General features: G+C 36.2%; 1 pseudogene; it reads right to left on the reverse strand.

Moving 5' to 3' along the window:
- Positions 1-5,664: 5,664 nt before the first annotated feature.
- On the reverse strand, positions 5,665-6,656 carry LOC122444753 (annotated as a pseudogene).
- Between the last annotated feature and the right edge of the window lie 14,271 nt (positions 6,657-20,927).

Consider the following 20,927-nt stretch of genomic DNA (forward strand, 5'->3'; position numbering starts at 1 on the left):
TAAATGGATTGCAAGCTTTGTTTTTTCACAAATTCCTCTATATTCAAGGTTAATGTTCTTATCCTGACTATGCTGTGTAATGAGGTTTAGAGTTTATTAGGTATTATGTGAAAGTTAATGCAGATAGCTATAATCAAGGATTCATTTAGTCATGATATAGAGCATATCAGTGGGCTTTCCAGGTGGCTCCAGTGGTAAAGAATCCACCAGCCAAGCAGGAGACGCAGGTTCGATCCCTGGGTCAGGAAGATCCCCTGGAGACGGAGATGGCTCACACTCCAATATTCTTGCCTGGGAAATCCCCTGGACAGAGGCGCTTGGCAGGCTATGGTCCATGGGGTCACAAAAGAACTGGACATGACTTAGCAACTAAACAATGACAACAATAGCATACCAGTAGATATTACATACAATAATACATCCATGGTGAGGAATGGTAAAATTGTTGAGATCATCTTGGGAATGGTGAAGGAATGATATAACTCCAGCCAAAAGAAAGAAACTTGACATTTTAGTTAGCCCATTATAGGCAGTCTTGTTTTGGGCAAGTACATAAGTACTAACTTTTGAAATATTTAAAGTAATTTGAAGATTTCCATTAATATCTTTGTGAGCCTCTAAGTAGTGAGAGACTTCAAGTGGGGAACAACTGCTCTCAGAGGGATCTATTAATAATTAATGCTTTTTTTAATCAATGCGTGATAACCTTTTCATCTCTACAAAAGTTCAATTACTTCACAAATATGACTATTTTTAAATTTTGTCCAAATTTAGGAGTTCAATAGAAAAGCAATAAATCACAAAATACAAATTTTGACTTGAGAAAATTAAATATGGGCATATGAAGATGAAAGAGAAAGAGAGACAGGTGTCTGGGGGTTGAATATTCATTAGAATGATAAAGTATGAATTGGGGGTTAATATTGAAATTACCATAATAAAACTATAAAATAAGACCAAGGAAACTGAGGCCATAATTTCCCACAGAAATTCTAAAGTGAATTAAGGAAACCATTATTAATTTATATTTGCAAGTCATCCTAACTTATTCATCATTCCCAACTCTGGTACATGCTTGGCAGTGTATGAGGTGCCTGCCAATAATGCTGGCTGAGAGGAGGGAATATTCATGCTAGAGGTGAAGTACTGGGCCACATTTCAGAGGTAATTTGAGGTCACCAGTCCCAGGACAAACATTCCCCACTCTAGAAAGACTGCTTAAGGTACTGGATATGGAAGTGGGGGAAGGGGTCCCCTAGCCTCTAAACTCTATCAGGGCCCCTGCAACAGTCATTACTTCAGTTAGATTTCTTTCTGTGTGGCTCCAGACAACTCTGCCTGCTAATAATGACAACTCATTTAGCAGAATGACAGTTGTTTGATGCTCACAGGGAAGGAAGCAGGCATTGCCTGATGTGTACCATTTCTTCTAACAGCCTTGATTCAAGAGAATCTTTACCAAAAGGAGCACGAGAATTGAATGTGAGCTATTAATGAGGGGAAAACTCTAGCTATCAAATAATAGTGGAAAAAACTGTGAGGGAGAAGAAAACTCTGAGAAATGATAGAATGCTTTACAGGGGTCTACTTGGCCAGTTGATTGCTACAAATCCATGGGGTGCTCACACAGTAGAGGTCTGGGCCACAGCAACATAAATTCTTCTTTTCGATCATTCAAGAATTCACCGAACCAGTTGTCAGAGGGAATCTGGCTCTTTTGGACTGTCCATCTGTGTGCAAGCACACTTTTAGCACACAACAGCATTTGGATGATTTAAAATTTTAGATAGCAGTAAGTCTGGATTCTGAATAGCTTTATGTAAACTTTAATCAAAAATGAAAACACAGATTCTGTAATACCATTTTGGCTACCACATTTGATTGATTTTCTTTGATGAGATTTTGGAGACTAGGTTTGATTTACTATGTTTTTGTTTTTTTTTTAAACCCATCAAGATAGGACTTCAGATAAAAGGATAGCAATTACTGACATTTCTGTTGCCCTGCTTGGCTCATTAAAGTGGTTTCATCTGTAGAGAGAACCTAGTTTGGGTTTAGCTGCTTGAGAGATAACCATTACAAGGCTTTTACAAAATGTTAAAAGAAAAATTGTTATTCATGTTTTATATTTCAGGGAAGAACGATCTGTTCAGGAATTTACATTTTGGTGAAAAATGTTGCTTCTTTTTCAAAGCTCGGATCTCTTTCTGTAAAAATGCACAGTTGGCTACATGAGCGTAAACAAATGTGAAACCATGTACTGAGAGATGCTACATTAAGAAAATGAAATAAATTCAATAGGCAGGAAGAAAATATCATTCTCTGTCACTCTCAGAAGGAAAGGATAATATGTTTCCTTGCGCCTGAGTTCTCTTGGCATAAAAAGGCCTAGACTATATCTTTGTGGCTGTTCATTGCGTCTCTTGCTCTGAATCTTCATTCATAAACCTGAGAAAGTTAAGTATTTTTACTGCCTTATGCTGCCTCATTTTTATTTAATCTAGGACAAGGTATTTTTTTTTAGATGTTTAAAACCAGTCATTTGATGTGGTTTCATACTAACATCTTCCTTTTTGGAAACCTCCAAAGAAATCTTTCTGCTCTCAGTGTCCTGGTGGGAGACTTTTGCTAGATCCATTCCTTTTCTGAGAATGAGACTTCAAGGGAACAGAGTTGGTAGAGGGCCCCTTACAGAATTCCTTAAAGAAAGATAGCTCTCCCTTGATCTACTGGCAGGAAGTAATCTGACTCCTTTCTCAAGGTGAAGCCTATTTATCCTAAGATCTCTGATTTATATCGTTCTTAGAAGACCGCAGGGAGTTCTGCCACATCCTTCTGCACTCCAATGACAAGGGTATATGATGATGATAGGTACGTAAAGATAACATTGCCCGTTTCCTGCAGCCACAGCATCTCCCCACTTAATCTTTTTAAAATGAAAATTGTATACACATAAGGTGTACATCATGATGGTTTGATTTACATATACATAATGAAATGATTGGACTGCCCTGGTGGTTCAGCACTAAATAATCTGCCTGCAGTACAGGAGACATGGGTTTGATCCCTGGGTTGAGAAGATCACCTGGAGGAGGGCATGGCAACCCACTCCAGTATTCTTGCCTGGAGAATCCCATGCACAGAGGAGCCTGGTGGACTGCAGTCCTTAGGATTGCAGAGTCAGTCCTGAAGCACCTAAGCACCCAATGAAATGATTGCTAATTAATATCTCATTCCTCATATAGTTATTTCTTTTTGTGTGTTGTGAGGGAAGAGCAAATTCCCAGTAGACTTCGTCTGGAAGAGTCTTATTTCTCCATCAAGTTAATGCTTACTCGATGTTTAGGTTATAACTTGAGTATAATTTTTAAGGAAAGCTTTCACCAATCTCCAAATCAGGCTACTTTTTTTTAATATACGTGTTATGCTCTCATAAAATCACATTTTCCTTTTTCTACAAAGAAGTTCAGTGTTTATCTATATATTTATTTGTGTTATTTAACTTTGAGCTCAACTGATTAGGGATTGTTTCTGTTTTCACTGCTTGTTATGTCAGGTACATTGCATGGTTCCTGGTACGTAAGTGGCATAATATATAGTAAAATGTTGTTGAATGAATATATAAATGAATTGGCAAGAGACTTGGTAAACAAATATTTCCAGCAAGTATCAGTACTTTTAAATGTATTCACAGAAAATAAAATAACTTTACCTTTCATATCTTATAGCTAGACGCATTGATTTTGTCTGCAAGAGAAGACTCTTTGGCTCTTTATTATATATTTAAAAGGAAGGTGTAAGCTGGAGAACACTTCTCCAAACAATTATAATAAGGCTATCCTTTAGTTTAAAAAATATTTTACAAAAGAGATTCAGACTTGCATTGGCTGAATCCTCCTGTTTGTTACATAAGTGCTTAACTAGCTCTTCAATTTATGTTGGGTGGGTAAACACTGGCAGGGAGAAGTTTGCATAATAGAAGGCACTTTACACCCAGCCAGCTGTGTCAAGATTCAATTCTACTTAATTTTTGTCAATACACATCAAGCATGTGCAGTGGAGGGGGAGGGGTGCCCGCAGAGGAATACAGGACCATGTCTTGAAGCATATAAAGTGATTCAGCTCTTACAGGAGCAATTACTAGGGTGAGAAACAAAAGTTATTCCTGCCATTAACCTAGAATCCTTTTTAAGGAAGGTGGCATTTGCTTTCTTTGCCGAATACATTTTCTAACACATTATGATGCAGCCATACTGAATTCCTTGCATGCATGCATGCTAAGTCACTTCAGTCGCGTCTGACTCTTTGCGACCCTATGAACTGTAGCCCACCAGGCTCCTCTGTCCATGGGATTCACTAGGCAAAAATGCTGGAGTGGGTTGCCATGCCCTCCTCCAGGGGATCTTCTGGACCCAGGATTGAATCTATGTTTCCTGTGTCTCCTGCATTACAGGCAGATTCTTTACCTGCTGAATCATCAGGGAAGCGCCTTACTCCTTGCTGTTGTTTTTGTTGTTTTAGTCGCTAAGTTGTGTCCAACTCTTTGTGACCCCATGGACTGTAGCCCACCAGCCTCCTCTGTCCATGGGATTTCCCAGGCAAGAATACTGGAGTGGGTTGCCATTTCCTCCTCCAGGGGATCTTCCCAACCCAGGGATCGAACCCACGTCTCTTGTATTGACAGGTTGGTTCTTTACCACTGGGCCACCGGGGAAGCCCACTTGTTTGTTTACTCTATCCCTAAACCAAGGTTTATTGTAGACTTACAGAAGTCAAGACCTAAAGCTCTTGTCAATATATAACAGCAACATACCAAGAAAGTCCAGAACACCTGAGTTGGTGCACTAAGTCACCCATCTGCACCAGCAGAAAAGATCAGTGCCTGGAGTCTTTTCTCTTTTGCCTCTTTATTGAGAATCCTGAGAAAGTTAATAAGGAAAAATATGAGGCAGGCAAGATACTGCTACAAGTAAACAGAATTTCTAGACTCACTAAATTGTTTTAAATGGGCTTTAACCACAAGAGAAAAACTAGAAGTCAACAGCCCCAGTTTTTTTTTTTTTTTAAAGGTAGAGAGTTAGTACCTTAAAGTTTGAGCTTAGGAATAGAACTGCAACAAGTATCTGGGAGTCTAGTCATAAGAAAACACTTCATGCTTAAGTATTTCAAATCGTGATGGTATTGAGTGAAACTGTGTCTGATTTGTTTATATGTAATTTTATTGGACTTCACAAAACTGTCCAGAATGTTTAATATTCTTAACTTTAAAAGGACAAAAATATCTGTGCTTATCTGTTTATATGTCTGAAATCACCCTAGTGGCTCAGATGGGTAAGAGTCTGCTTGCAATGCAGGAGGCCTGTGTTCAATCCCTGGGTCCTGCAGAAGGGCATGGCAACACACACCAGTATTCTTGCCTGGAGGGTCCCCATGGACAGAGAAGCCTGATGAGCTACAGTCCATGGGGTCTCAGAGTCAGACATGACTGAGCGACTAAGCACAGCACAGCACATTCATACACAAGCTTATTTACTGGAGGAACTACAAGGCTATGTTTTGCACCACAAGATCTGTTCCTATTAGACTTAAAATCTCATACTGCCTTAACGCAGTCCTGCATAGACCAGCTGTGTGTGTGACACCCATTGTAGGTACCCAGCGTGGTCAGTCATTCCTATCATAATCACTGTAACCATGGTAGGTAGCCACTGTTCCTCCTCTTGTGGATACTGGACATCTTTCTCCATGTCCAGTCCTGATGGAAACTAGCACTGAAAGACTGGCCCAGGCACTCATGCTGCTTCTTGGAGATATTGTCTTCACGCTCAGATTTGGAAATTCCCTGGGCATGTGTTAGAGGCTGTGGTTTCTGTCTAATGGTTCCAAATGGAAAGTTCCAAAGGCCAAATCTTTGCCAGCCAAGTCTCTGGAATGCTAGGTTGCAATGCAAATTTCCTCTAACCTTCTTTGTCTTTTGATACTGCTGTCCCCTCTCTAGGTGCCAGATATCTAAATATTCTGGATTTTGAGTGTTTAGATCAGTAACAATATCTGCCCATTTTGTACAGTGAATAGCAGGATTTTTGTGCTTGATTCTCCAATTAAGATCCAATATTCTGCTTCCTGTGGTGTGAGGGGACCCCTGCTAAATGCTTCATTCACCTTAACAGGGGTTGTTTCAAAGCCAATTGGACAAAAATAATGATCTTGGCAAGGATAAATATAAGCTAATGATTAATCTTTCAATCCGTGAGTTAACTTCGACGAGGCCCCGGAAGCAGTTTCTCCAGCTGTTTCATTCTTCCCATGAGGCTTATACAGAACATATGTGCATCTTTTTACATGGAAGTGGTCATTAATTTGTCGAAACCACCTCATAAGCATCGAATTTCCAGTGAAGGGGCTGAACCTAATATCCTCAAATGGAGGTTGAAAGCCCAAAATATGTAAAGCTTCTTCTTGGGTGATGGCTGGAAGATTTCCAGCTCCCACTGTGCTGTATAATTCTTGCGCTGTGTATCCCTTGATAGCTCAGTGCTATTGTCCTGTTGACAGATTCAGTCCTTCCCAAACTCCCTTTTACCCTACTCCTCACTTTTTCTTCTACTCCTTTCCACTGTCTCTAGCTCCTCGTTCTCCTCCAGTCTGTCAACCATCAGAAGATTCCAATTTTATCCCTTGACCTTCTGTTCTAAAACTTCACTTTGTAGAAGCTGCTGTCCTCTATTTTTGTTTTATATCTTCATCTATAATCAGTTGCTCCTAAATCCTAATCTTTTGCCAAATCGCTCCATCAAGCTCCAGCCCTTTAGTTCAAACATCCTATAAGAAAGCTTCTCTGGAAGTTTCTTCAAAACTGAAAAATTCAGTGTGACTTTAAACAAACTTCTCAGTTTGTCCTTAAAAAGGCTCCATTTCTCCATATCACCAGTCCTCCTATAAATACGATGCTTAGAGTTAATGACAAAGCTCGATGCACTTTCAGATAGGTCTCCCCCTGATTTTACTGTCTTCTTCTGTCATTACCCTACATGTGTGAATTTAACGCCCCCAGCTTATCTTCTGTCTCTCATATCTCCCATTTTTCCCAGGCCATAGCTTACCTTTCTCTAACTTCTTTTTTCATTGAGTAACTATACTATCTAATTGGGTCTTTCTAAGGTTATCTGAAAGGCTATTCACAAATCCATTTACTAAATCATAACACCATCAGTACCACCTCCTACAACTTAACAATATTTTAACCACCTTTTAAAAACTGATGTATACCAGCCCAGGTTGGATGCATGAGACAAGTGCTCAGGGCTGGTGCACTGGGAAGACCCAGAGGGATCCGATGGGGAGGGAGGCGGGAGGGGGGATCGGGATGGGGAACACATGTAAATCCATGGCTGATTCATGTCAATGTATGGCAAAAACCACTACAATATTGTAAAGTAATTAGCCTCCAACTAATAAAAATAAATGGAAAAAACAAAACAAAACTGATGTATAGTTGATTTACAGTATTATGCTAGTTTCAGGTGTACATCATAGTGATTCAAAACTTTATAGACTCCCTTCATAGTTCTAAAATACTAGCTATATTTCTTGTGCTGCACAATGTATCTTTGTAGCTTATTTTTTTTTATGCACGGTAGTTAGTGTACCTTATAAGAAAGTTAATGACGTTTGTAACACACCACCCAAAATAAACACAAACACAGCAAGTATACAGGCCATTAGATAATAAATAGACAGATGAAAATGATTAGGCACAAATTCATAGGCATCTGTTGGTGATGGACATAGTTGCCCTGGTACTCAGATCTATGGGAATTTATAGATAAAGAGTCTGTGAAAGAAACTTTTTGTATTGTTGTTGTTTAGTCACTAAGTCATGTCTGACCCTTTGTGACCCCATGGACTGTAACCCTCCAGGCTTCTCTGTCCGTGGGATTTTCCAGGCAAGGATACTGGAGTAGGTTGCCATTTCCTTGTCCAGGATATGTTCCAGACCTGGGGATCAAGCTCATATCTCAGCATTGGCAGGCAGATTCTTTACTGCTGAGCCACCTGCGGAGCCCAAAAGAAGCTTTGCTACTGTGTTATTCTCTAGTGGTACTGCAAGGCTTAGCATTTTGCTTGCTATTATTTTATGACTTTTATTCTCACTAATACCTCTATATGGGTAAGAAATTATGATGTCTACCAATTTGTCTAGCATCTCTAGCTTTGCAGTAAGACAAAATAAAAAACTGAAACAAAATAACTATAACTCTGACTAATTTTTCTTTTAAACAATGTGACTTATGTTATAGGTAGTAAGTCAAGATCCTGTCATTTGTTGATTGGAAACATGTACTTGTTAGTTTTGTCTAGCTGTTTTAAAATGTAAACCCTTTGGGGAGAATTCAAGTTGCACACTGGTATTTTTTTAATGCACAATAAATAGTCTCCCTCAATCTAAATAATCTTAAAATGATTTTTTCATTAAATTTAAAAACTTTAATAATGACATTACATCATCAAAAAAGTTTGGTAAGTACTGCAAAGGAAAAAAGTTGCATAATCCCACTAACCCAGTCAATTTGTTAAAAAGTTTTCTGTAATTCCTTCTAGTCTTTTTTTTCACATTTATGATGTCTTTGAATGCTTGTCATCATAGTGTATATACTAGTTTTAAAATTTTACTGTATCATAAATATTTCCTTTGCATGTACTACATAATTTCCATACTTCTCTGATTTTTTTAAAACAGGATCTAACAAGTGAGTTAGATAAAATTTAAGGACTCAGGCCAAAGGCTTTCCTCCTTCACTGGCAATAGGCCAGCTGCCCATTAACTCTTCCCAGTGTCTACTGACTGTAGCCCACACTAGTGCATGCTGTTTTTTCTCAGATAATTAATTTACAGGGAATAATTAAAACTCATTGCCTTGAGATTAAAAAATTAGAATTGCGTCTATATGAGAGATTCTCCCTTGCTTAATGCCAACTGAAAAAAAAAGGATTATATTTCTATCTGTGAAATAAATTCGCAGACATCTAAACATGCTCATGCTGAGAAGGAAACAGTCAGCCATTCCAGTGTTTAGAGATGCAAGAAATTTGAGCTTTTTCCTTTGGCATCTCTGTCATATTCAGCTGTCATTTTGGGTTCTCAGAACTGTCCCATTACTTATAAATCCTTTTGATCTAGTGTTCATCAATTACTGCATCAGAAGTCCTAACTCTCAATTAGCTGGGAATTTAAATAGAAGAAAATAGATTTGGGTTGATTACAAACTCGGTGTCCCTTATTTTGTGTAATGGCCTAACTGTTAATCTCTCCTTATATTTAAATCCGTTCTTTGCTTTGCTCTATTTGTTTGTATACTTCATTAATACCCTGTACCATCTGTGTATTCCCAACTATATTTTGGTTCTTATTTAGGGACTTTTATCAGAGAAACAGGTTTTTTTATTATTATTTCTCCTTTTAATTAAAAAAAATCATTATTTTTAATGACTACTATATTTAATATCTAACTGAATATATATTCATCTTTATTCATTCATCCATTCTTACTTTTTCCATTTATTTATTTATTCATTTATGAAGAGTCCTCCTTTCTGGCAGGCAAACAGCTGGCTTTCAATTCAAAGAAAGGGCCAATTTAGTCAAATAACAGCTTGTGACCTACTGATTTTTCCAAAACATCTGTGCATGAAATTAGAATCTGTTTCCTTGAAATGAAGTTCTAATGTATCATCTCCTGATGATAATATGAAATAAAATTTTCCCAATTATCATTTAGATTTTCTTTTCCATATCTTTATTTTTAAAAAGCTCACAGGTTTTGTTTCTTAAATATTGGGATATATTGTGATTCAACTGACATTATATATGGAAAATAAGGTATTCTTTTTTTTTCACATGCTGGTTGTCATTACATTTCATTATCTTTCCTAAAGCTGATATTTGGTCTGTGAATGTTCTTTGAAATTTCGGTTTGTTTGAAAGACTTTGGCTTATGTGGATGTACTGGAACTTATTTTCTTTCTTTTTTTCTGGATTTATGTTCATTAATTTTTTTTTTCTGCTCTGTTTATAGAGGCAAATAATTATTTTATTTTCTCACACTTTTCAATCCTTTTCTCAAAATATCTTTGATGTTTTCTTTAAGATATTCTCTAACAGTCCTCAAATACAGGTTCTCACAATTGTAAACAGTTATTTTAGTGTAATATTGGCCGATTAATTAACTAGCTCTTTGCTGCAAGTTTATCATGTTTGAAATGAAAGAATACTGAATTGAAGCCAGGTTAACATTAGTGATATTACAATTTTTTTTCTCTGGATCACTGTTTGTCACAACTCTCCTAAAGATCTCATGTATTTTAAAGTTGATCTCCTTTAGGATGGACTGGTTTGATCTCATTGCAGTTCAAGGTACTCTCAAGAGTCTTCTCCAACTCCACATTCAAAAACATCAATTCTTCAGCGGTCAGCTTTCTTTATGGTCCAAATCTCACATCCATACATGATTACTGGAAAAGCCATGACTTGGACTATATGGACCTTTGTGGGCAAAGTGATGTCGCTACTTTTTTTTTTTTTTATTTTTTTTTATTAGTTGGAGGCTAATTACTTCACAACATTTCAGTGGGTTTTGTCGTACATTGATATGAATCAGCCATATGCTATCTAGGTTTGTCAGAGCTTTTCTTCCAAGGAACAAGTGTCTTTTAATTTCATGGCTGCAGTCACCATCCACAGTGATTTTGGAGCCCAAGAAAACAATGATTTTGGAACAATGAATACTTTCTGCTAAAAGAGTATTTACAGATAAAGCATAATTATTCCAGATTTCATCTGATTTGTATAGCATGATGCCAGAGGTATTCCTTTTCTCAGGAGAACCATCCCCTACCCTGCTCCTTCAAAATACATTTATGATAGAACTTATATGTATTTACTAATTGTACAAACCCTCTTTGTTTTACTGACATCAATTGTAACCTTTTATAAATTGATTTTTACTTCTGTGACTATCAGGAATGAGTTTGATTTAACACAGCTCAATATGCAACTGTTAACCAGAAAACATTTAGATGATGTCAGTGATCATCGGTACTAACAAATTTCCTTCTCTTATATCAAGTTTACATTTTCACATTATGAGGACACCTCTTTCTCCACAGTCTTGCCAATACAGAGCTTGCTTTCTGCTGCAGCATCCTACCATTACCCAAGGATAGGGAAAGCTACATTTTCTTCTTCACTGTCTCTATTATACCTATTATATTTACATACTTCCTTGTCATAAAAATTTCAAACAATGCTTATGCAAGTGATTAAAATGTAAATCTTTTTCTTTGTCCTTTCTCAAGGGTAATTATTATCAATAGTTTAATTAGCACCTGTCATAAATTTATTTTCAAACATATTTTGTTTATATGTGTGACTTTTTTTTACATGCACATGTTAAACTATGGACTTCCCAGGTGGCACTAGTGGTGAAGAACCCACCCATCAATGCCAGAGACATAAGAGACACCGGTTTGATCCCTGGGTCGGGAAGATCCCCTGGAGGAGGCCATGGCAACCCACTCAGGTATTCTTGCCTGGAGAATCCCATGGACAGAGGAGCCTAGTGGGTTACAGTCCATAGGGTCGCAAAGAGTCAGACATGACTGAAGCAACTTAGCACACGCTCACACACGCACATGCATGTTAAACTATATGCATTGTTCTGTCTTCATTTTTTCTTCACTTAAAAATATGGAAACAATATAAATTTATTTTTAATGGTTGACTGTATTTTTTTTCATCTTGTTTCTTTTTAGTGAACATTTAGATTGTTTTAAATTTGTTGTTGTAATAGTTAAATGAATACCCATTTCATAGTGATGGGTAGAAAACTATGAATATACTTGATCCTTGAACAACATGGGTTTGAACTGTGTGGGCCCACTTTTAAGCAGATTTTTTTCAGTTGTAAATACTACAGTCCTACATGGTGTGGAGGAATTGGATCCAAGGGGTTGGAAGAACCACAGGTGCAGAGGGCTGACTATAATATAGGTGTATTTTCAACTGCTCACAGGGTCAACACCCCTAACCCCACTTTGTTCAAGGGTCAACTGTATGTCAAATTTTATTAGACCTTACCAAGTTTATTAACACTTGCTTATTAACAGTGTTGGTCATTTCCCCAATGTTCTTGATTATTTTATTTTTAATTTGTTTTATCTATCAGTTTCAGAAAGAGAGATATAAAAATTTTCCCATTTTGTGGATTTGTCAATTTCTCCATTGTGTTAATTTTGCTTCATATATTTCAAGGTTATAGTTTTAGTGATATACATTCATGATTATTGTATTTTCTTTATGAGTTGTTCTTTTATCAGGATTTTATGTTCTATTTATAATTTTTCTTAAATTCTATTTTGTCTAATATTGGTATTATTATACTATGTTTTTGTTTTCTTTTTATTATTATTTGCTTGGAGTACTCTTCTTTCTTCTCTATGAACTTCATGTGTGTAGAACTGATTCAATAATAATCCTTAGATCCTAATACATTACATCATTGATAATCTTTTTACCTGTATTTACATAATTTTATTTAATTTATCTAATTTTTATAAGTGAAAACACTCATGATTTTACTATAGACAGGTGTTATATATATACATATATCTTTAAAGTTTCAAATAGAGTATATACTTTTATATACTTTTTAGGGTTATTCATAATCCTTCACTATCAAATAGTTTTTTTGATACTTTGGAACACTTTGACTGACTTCTTATCATATTTGATTAGTTCATTATGGATTTTAACCTAATATCATGACAAATGACAAGCTCACTTAAGGAGTGGAAGTGCCAGTTCTATCATTTCAGTTTGCTTTGGTTTTATTTATTAGTTTTAGCTTCTTATTTCTTGGCAGAAATATTTCAAGGTCTTTGACAATTTTTGTGGGCATTAGCCAGCTCAGAAGCATAGCAGAATAGACAAACACTCTTGACATCATAAGTCAAAATATAAAGAGTAAAAGAACAAAAGAGTAAGGTTATCAAATGAACAAAAGAGTAAAGTTATCACTGTCAAGCTCTTTGGACTGAGGAAATCTCATTCTTCCCTTAGTATATTTTACCTTTTATGTGGGATAGATATTCATTTGCTATGCAAAAATGAGGGTTCTGGTGTCCATTTGCAGACTAAAGGTTTAGTGAAGCTTAATTTCTTATTTAAGTACAAAATACATTTCAAATAACATATGATATTTCCCCCTTTACAACAAATCAACTAGCGGAGTTATTCTTGGTGTTGTTTATAAACCTCTGAAGGCCCCAGAGACCCTCTATCTGGAGGTCATGTTTCAAAATTGTCATAATAATACTAAAAAAATCATGTACTTAAAAAAAATATGTTTACATTTACACAGATGATGCAAATACCGTGGGAGCATACACTGCTTACCTGGAATCAAAGTAGTCGTCTTACCTGGAATCAAAGTAGTCGTCTTACCTGGAATCAAAGTATAGCAATAAATAATACTGGTAGACATTTCTCCATTGTCATTCATATACAGGAAAAGGGGAAAAAGGCCTTGGATGGAGCAGTAAAAATTATTAATTTTATTCAATCTCAATTTTTGAGTATAAGTCTTTTTAATATTGTTGTGAAGAAATATGTATGAAGCAGCCCTGCTGTATACCAAAGCTGGTGGCTATTTCATTGTGCAATTGTTGAGAGCTGAACTCTCCCCTTTATTTCAAAATGAAATACTGTTCTTGCTTGAAAGAAGCTATGGTTATTCAGACTTGAGTATTTGGCAGACAGTTTCTCAAAAAAGAATGAAGTGAGCCTGTCACTTCAAGGCAAGCAACTGACAGTATTTGTGGCCAATGATAAAAATTTAGCTTTCAAGTTAAAATCAGAATTTTGAAAACATGTATCTGCTACCACAAACTTGACAGCTTCTCAATACTTAAAGACAGGACTGGCTACATAATTTGCAGGCCTCAGTGCAAAGGGAAAATATAGGGCTTCTGGTTCAAAAAGCAGGAAAAAAGTGACATTAAGTGTACTAAAACAGAAAATGTTCTCTCTCTTTTTTATTTGCTACTTAATGCAGTTCTAAGTATGGAAAATTAAAAATTTTAAGTTGTTAGCATGAATTTCGCTGTTTATATAAGTATAAAAGCATTTGATTCGTACACAGCTCATGAAAATTGCACAATTTGTATTTCCATAGTTCACACCTGCAATTTTTTTTTATTGTTTTTACCAAGAGAGTGAATATGATGTACAACACTAAGCAACTGCTTTTTTTTCATTTCTTGACATTTGCACATTCTATCAACACCATCTTCAGCTTATTTACATCTAAGGAAGGACTGAAAGAAAAAGAACTATGGGTTGACATGTCTTTCATTTTCTTACCTTCATCATTTCCAGTGCAAATGGTTGGCTATTACAGGAAAGGAACACTGATAAGAAATGATATGATAGAGTTCCTAGGTGGCTCACCTTTCTTAGAGTTTACTGCCTTCTTCTGCATTTGAAGCAAATTCTGACTTGATTGAAAAGATGTGATTTCTCAGGGCTGTTAATATCTCCACTCAGGCATAAGCTTAGCGGGCTTACCTTTATTTGAATTTCACATAGTTCCCACACATTGTAGGTGCATCAAAACTTTGGGATCAGAAGACATGGGGAATGCTTTGTGCTGCTATGTGCAAGTGAGGGGCCAAGGAACTGCAGACATGCTATCATTTTTTGATCCTATTTCCTTTGCTTTATTGTCTCATTGGGCTTCACTTACAAATCACAAGGTCAAAATGAAATTATTAAAACTTTGAAGATGGTAACAGCAAGAGTATTAAACCAAGCACCAGAACCTGCTGGGTATGTGGTCTTCTATGTGTCAACTGCCATAAATGAGTGGATATTTTCATTCTATTCTTTGGTTATTTTTTATTCTTCCAACATTGTAGGTATTAGAGCAAGGTTGATCACTAATAAAGTATAAATTTATATAATTAAAAAAAAAGTGAGACATCACCTCGCTGACAAAGGTCCAATAGTCAAAGCAATGGCTTTTCCAGTAGTCATGTATGGATGTGAGAGTTGAATCATAAAGAAGGCTGAGCTGTGGTGCTGGAGAAGACTCTTGAGAGTCCCTTGCAAGGAGATCTTGAACTGCAAGGAGATCGAACCAGTCAATCCTAAAGGAAATATCAACCCTGAATATTCATTGGAAGGACTGATGTTGAAGCTGAAGCTCCAATACTTTGGCTGCCTGATGCGAAGAGTTGTCTCATTGGAAAAGATTCTGATGCTAGGAAAGGTTGAAGGCAAATGGAGAAGGGGGTGGCAGAGCATGAGATGGTCAGATAGCATCATCGACTCAATGGACATGAGTCTGAGTAAACTCTGGGAGATAGTGGAGGACAGACAAGCCTGGCATGTTGCAGTCCATGGGGTCGCAAAGAGTTAGACACAACTTTAGAGACTGAACAGCACAACAAAAATATGTCAATAAATATAAAGAGAAAAAAATCCATATTCTTAAACTCAGGACTCTAATTAGTGGAAATTTATCATAAAAATTATTCAAACAAAAGGAAAAATCTATATTCATAAATTGTTCATTAATGTATTAAATATTCAATATTAATGGATATAGAATGAATCATTGTCCAACAAAGTGATTAAATATACACTCATAAAAATAGTAAAAAGCACTTGCAAAAACATGGTAACATGCTCAAAAGTCAGAATGATAATAAATATGAGCAGACATTGGGATGAGACCAGCATAAAATTATGAATGCCTTTGGATAAATATCACTTGGAAATACACTCAAAAACACAGAAATGCTATACCAGAGTAATAGGATTATATTTGATTTTTTATTTTGCTGAACATTTTTTAATATTGTTTTTTCTTGGTAAAAACAAACACAAAAATCTCAAGAAGCTTTCTGAGGCAATTATAGTATAATACATCGCTCTTGGAATTGAAATTCAGGTTGGAAACCTAGCTCTCTCACTTGAATATCGGTAATTCTAGATAAATAATTTTGTGAACATCAGTTTCATGAATAGTTAAATATAAATTCCACTGGCTCCATAGAGTTATAAAATTAATTAAAATTATATGTGTAAAAAATGTTCCTTAAAGTTCCTGAAACATAGTTGATATTCAGTACATTTTAGTTGAATCTGAAATCAGGGAGACTTTTTTTTTCATTCTAGTGTTTTTAAAGTGCTAATAAACTTTGCCAAAAGGCTTAGCATACTGCCTAGAGAAGGTTATACACTTTGGGAATTTTACTTGATAAGTGAACCTATTACTTTCAACACATTTTGATTGTGTGTGGTTGAATGATTCAAATCCATTTTTATCTCCAAAGGCCATTTATTGTCCTACTCTACAATGATCAAAAAGAGTCAAATGAGGAGTGTATATAGTTCAGGCAAAATCCTTTGCTCTATCAAAAAAGCAGCTAATCTGTAAAGATCTTCTGTAAGTAGACTTACAAATTCAAATTCTTTAAACGTTTTTTTGTTGTACAAATAGTTGCAAAGGATTATAAATTTTTTGGTGTTATTTGATTGGAGGATTCTATGGAAACATCTACAGACCACTTACTGGCATAGTGGAAATAGTACAGGAATGGAATTTGGGAGAACTGCATTCTTGTAAATTCAGCCTCATCCCTCCCCTCTCCATCTGTAACTTTAGGGGTTGCATTACTAATTTTTCAGATCATTTTAATTTTTCAAATTCTGTGATCTTATGATTTTATCTATCTATCTAGCTGTCATCTAACTATCTACCTATCAGGCATTATGCATTTCTTGATAATAGAGCACACATTTAATAACAGGTGGTTATACATTATTCATCAGCCAACTGTGTGTCCACAAATACCTGAAGTAAATCCTATAAAAAGAGCTTCATAATTTCCTAAATATGTTTATCTTACAGGCTAAATTCCATCCTTGTGTATTTAATGGCAGAGAAAATATCTATCTCATTAATACAGAAAAGTCTATAATATAACAGCATACCTGGCAAACCAACTTGCTTGGGGGGAGGCAAGGCTGATACTTACTGAGCATTTATTGTATTCCAGACTCTTTTAAAAGCACTTAACATACATTATAGCATGTAAAACTCAAAGCAATATCTAGGTAAATACTGTTTAATATGTAAGGAATCTCATACCCAGAAAGCATTTAAAATTTTCCCTAAGGCCACACTATTAAATAGCAAAATTACAGTGAAATCCCAGGTCCACTCATGGCGAAGCCTGAGCTCTTATATAATAGTCTGCCCAACTGCCTTTTGAGAGCAACTGGCTGATGAACATTTCCCCATGTACCTCTCTTATTTATAATCATACGTCTCTAGATATTCATTGGTGGTATTTTGCAAATGGCAATAAAGGTATCTATTCTGGGCTCCAGGATCCCTGACTTTGCAAGTGAAGAGAATGAAAGCAGAGAGGGAAGAAAGCTTTATGTCAATTTTTCAAAAGGCACCAGCATTGGGAGCAACTACACCGAGATGAAAAATTGGAGCGAAGCAGAATAAGCCAAGAAAAGACAACAAAGATGTGATTGAGAAAGTATGCTTATTGAATTATTAGACAGGATGAAGCAGCAAGAAAAAAAGATGTTTCCACTAATGATGACTGATAGTTGGCAAAGATATTTTTGAAACCAGATAACCTATTCTCCACAAGTCAAGTGACAGGACCAAATCCAAATTTTAACAGGAAAAATGTGGCTGTGATAGAGTGCACTAGAATGAACATCACAGGCATAGCTCCGTCAATTGATGTTTCCCACGACTAAAGCAAGATATTACTGAAGTTGCACGTTCATCACTTTTAAACTAGATGTCAGAGATCTTTAAACTCTCCAGAAGGAAAAAAAATCTCATCTTTTATATTATGAAAGAGATAAAGCACATGACAGGAAATGTAATTCTCCTGAGAATTATTCCCAAAGGATTTGATAGCATTTCTTTTGTGGTTTTAAATAAATATACTTCTCAGGAATGTCAGCTTTTGGATCCAATTAAAACTATAATTCCTTGTGCCAAATACATATAAGGAACATCTATTGGAACACAGAGCATTGCGATGAACCTGAAGCTCAACTGAGAGGAGATGTCAATCAGCAGTCTGTCAGTAAGCCAGAGACACTTCCATGAGACAGCTCACGGAGATGTAGGATTGTGAAGGTGAGGCCATGGCTGTGGATTTGGTTCATGTGTAGAGCAGCGTTTTGGGGCCATAGACAATACACTTAACTCCACTCATCTCTTCTAGTTCCCAGCATTGGATCGACTCTTCCTAATCAGAGGGACTGGTAGCCAGGGTTCTTAATCACCTTCTCTTAGGAGATGAGCATCTCTGATTTCTCTACTTAAAGACAGTTGAGAGTTGACCACAATTTTGCTTTAACTGTACTTGGTTTAGTCTTATTCTCTTTTCCCCATACATTGCTGTCTCACTTGGGATTATTTTAAATTTGATATTGGTTAAAAAGAAATGGAAGATGTACTAGTTATCTATTTCTATGTAACAAATTGCTCTAAAAATGAAGTGGCTTGAAGAAGCAAACATTTTTTTTTTATCTCATAGATTGTGTGGGTCAGTAATCCTCAATGGTTTAGCTGAGTGGTCTCAGTTCACTGTTTCAAACAAGGTGGTAATTTAGGTGTTGGTCAGGTCTGCAGCCATCTCAAGGTTCAAATGAAAGAGGATCCATTTTCAAGCTCAGTTTCTTGTCTATTGGAAGGTCACAGATCCACTTCTAAGCTCACTTACAACATGGCAACTGGTTTCCCCAAGAGCAAGCAGTAGAAAAGAGCAAAATAAAAATAGCCATTGAGGGTGAAAATTGAACTAAACATTTTACCTTCTAAACAAAATGATGCATCTATTTCCAGATGATAATCCTAAATCTCATTTAGTCATGGGTTGGGAGTGTCAGAATGTGAAGAATGTTGTTTTTAATAGCTCATCAGAAAGTAACTTGTATATTTCAGTTGAGCCTGAAAAATGGGGAAAATATATTCACTCTAAATTTAACCTAACCACATATTAAAAAGTAAACCAAACACAGTTATCACTGTAGGATATTTAGAAAAGAATATATAAAAGTAAGATATAACATACAATATGATGAATTATTTTAGGAATTAACAATATGGACATGAATTGATCATGGCTAGTTTGTGGCATTACAATTTTTATATAAATTTAAAAAGTAAACATATGTGAATCAAACAGTTAAGACCCAACATTAGAAAAAATAATTCAAACTTATGGAAAAACAAAAAGATCATAATAATAATGATAAAAGTATAAACTAACAAGTAAGAACAGAGCAATAGAAATATGCTGACTTTGTTATTACAAGAGCCATTTTTCTACAAGACAGAAAAAAAAATCTATACAACAAGCTTTTAGCAAATCTAATAACAATTCAGGTATGAGAGTACATACATAACATATATAGGCTGGATACCAGGGGTAGGTTGTGATACATCTACATCAAACATTTCTCTCTAGTATTTATAGATAATGCTTTGGAAAATATCTTTTCTTATGAGAATAATAATTAGTATATATGTCAAAATAATAAAAGCTGTACTGGGGTGTATGATATAATTAATTTGATTAGAATAGGTAATGTTTTATTTGATTGTCTTCTGACTTTCTGGAATTAACCATTGAATGGTAATACTATAGTTAAATATTATATTGTGCTCTTATAAACTTAGGGCTTCTCTGGCGGCTCAGTTGGTAAAGAATCCACCTGCAATGCAGGAGACCCAGCAGGGTCTATCCTGAGTAGGGATGATTTCCCTGGAGAAGGGAATGGCAACCCACTCCAGTATTCTTGTCTGGGAAATCCCATGGACAGAGGAGCCTGGCAGGCTACAGTCCATGGGGTTGCCATGTAAGCTTAACAAATCATGCAACTTTTGATGTCTTCTAGTATGGCAGACTGTGGAGGTCTTTCCAAGCCACTTATTGAAATTAAACAAAAAACTGGGCAAAATATAAGATATTTGTTTGAGAACAATGTAGAGACACATGTGTGTGGGGGGTTGATGGGGAGGAGGTGTGTACACTTTTCATAAATGGAGTCTGGGTTTCTTCCAGCCCCCTGTAAATCTCACTGGTTTTCACACCAGCTAGTGGGACTCACCCTCCTGGTGTTGGATCACCGGCATGGGATCCCAACATCTGAGGCAAACCCCTTACCCCCCAGGGAGGATCTCGGCGTCTTTGTAATCCCTCTCCTCTTGTGAGTCCCCTCCTGGAGGGGGTGGGGGGGGATGTGCAAGTCCTGACCTGATATTTCTATTCCCTTCTAACCCGACTCTGTGAGGTTTCCTCATAGCCTTTGTTGTCGAAGAGACTTTCTGCCAGTTTTCAGTTTGTTTTCTGTAAGTTTCTCACATGTATCAACAGATGGATTTTTGATGTGTCTTGGGGAGAACTGAGCTCTCGCTGCCATCTTGATCTTCACAGCCCAGTGATGGTCTTGAGACTCAGCCCACATTCCCAGTGGGGGGCTTTGGTCCTGGGTTCTGGAGGGAATAGAGCAGGTCCTATTCTCTGATTAATGTGAAATTTTAATTAGGGATATATATTTTATTGACTTGAAATTCTTTTAACTTGAAAGTAAGATCCAGGGCACACAGAAATAAGACTTTTTGAATTTGCTTACAGTAAATACTTATACATCAAAAGTGCTTTCTCTGGCTTTTGACCGTGTAAAGATCACTGTGAATATGCACTTATACACTGTGATAATTAAAAGGAAGAGAATTAACTCATCCTTCTTTATTTTAGAAGCCCTAAACCCAAAGAAAATGTTTTTAACCTTTGACCAAAGAGGAATTGAGTTAACATGA

The sequence above is a fragment of the Cervus canadensis genome, chromosome 7, assembly GCF_019320065.1.
Source record: "Cervus canadensis isolate Bull #8, Minnesota chromosome 7, ASM1932006v1, whole genome shotgun sequence".
NCBI lineage: Eukaryota > Metazoa > Chordata > Mammalia > Artiodactyla > Cervidae > Cervus > Cervus canadensis.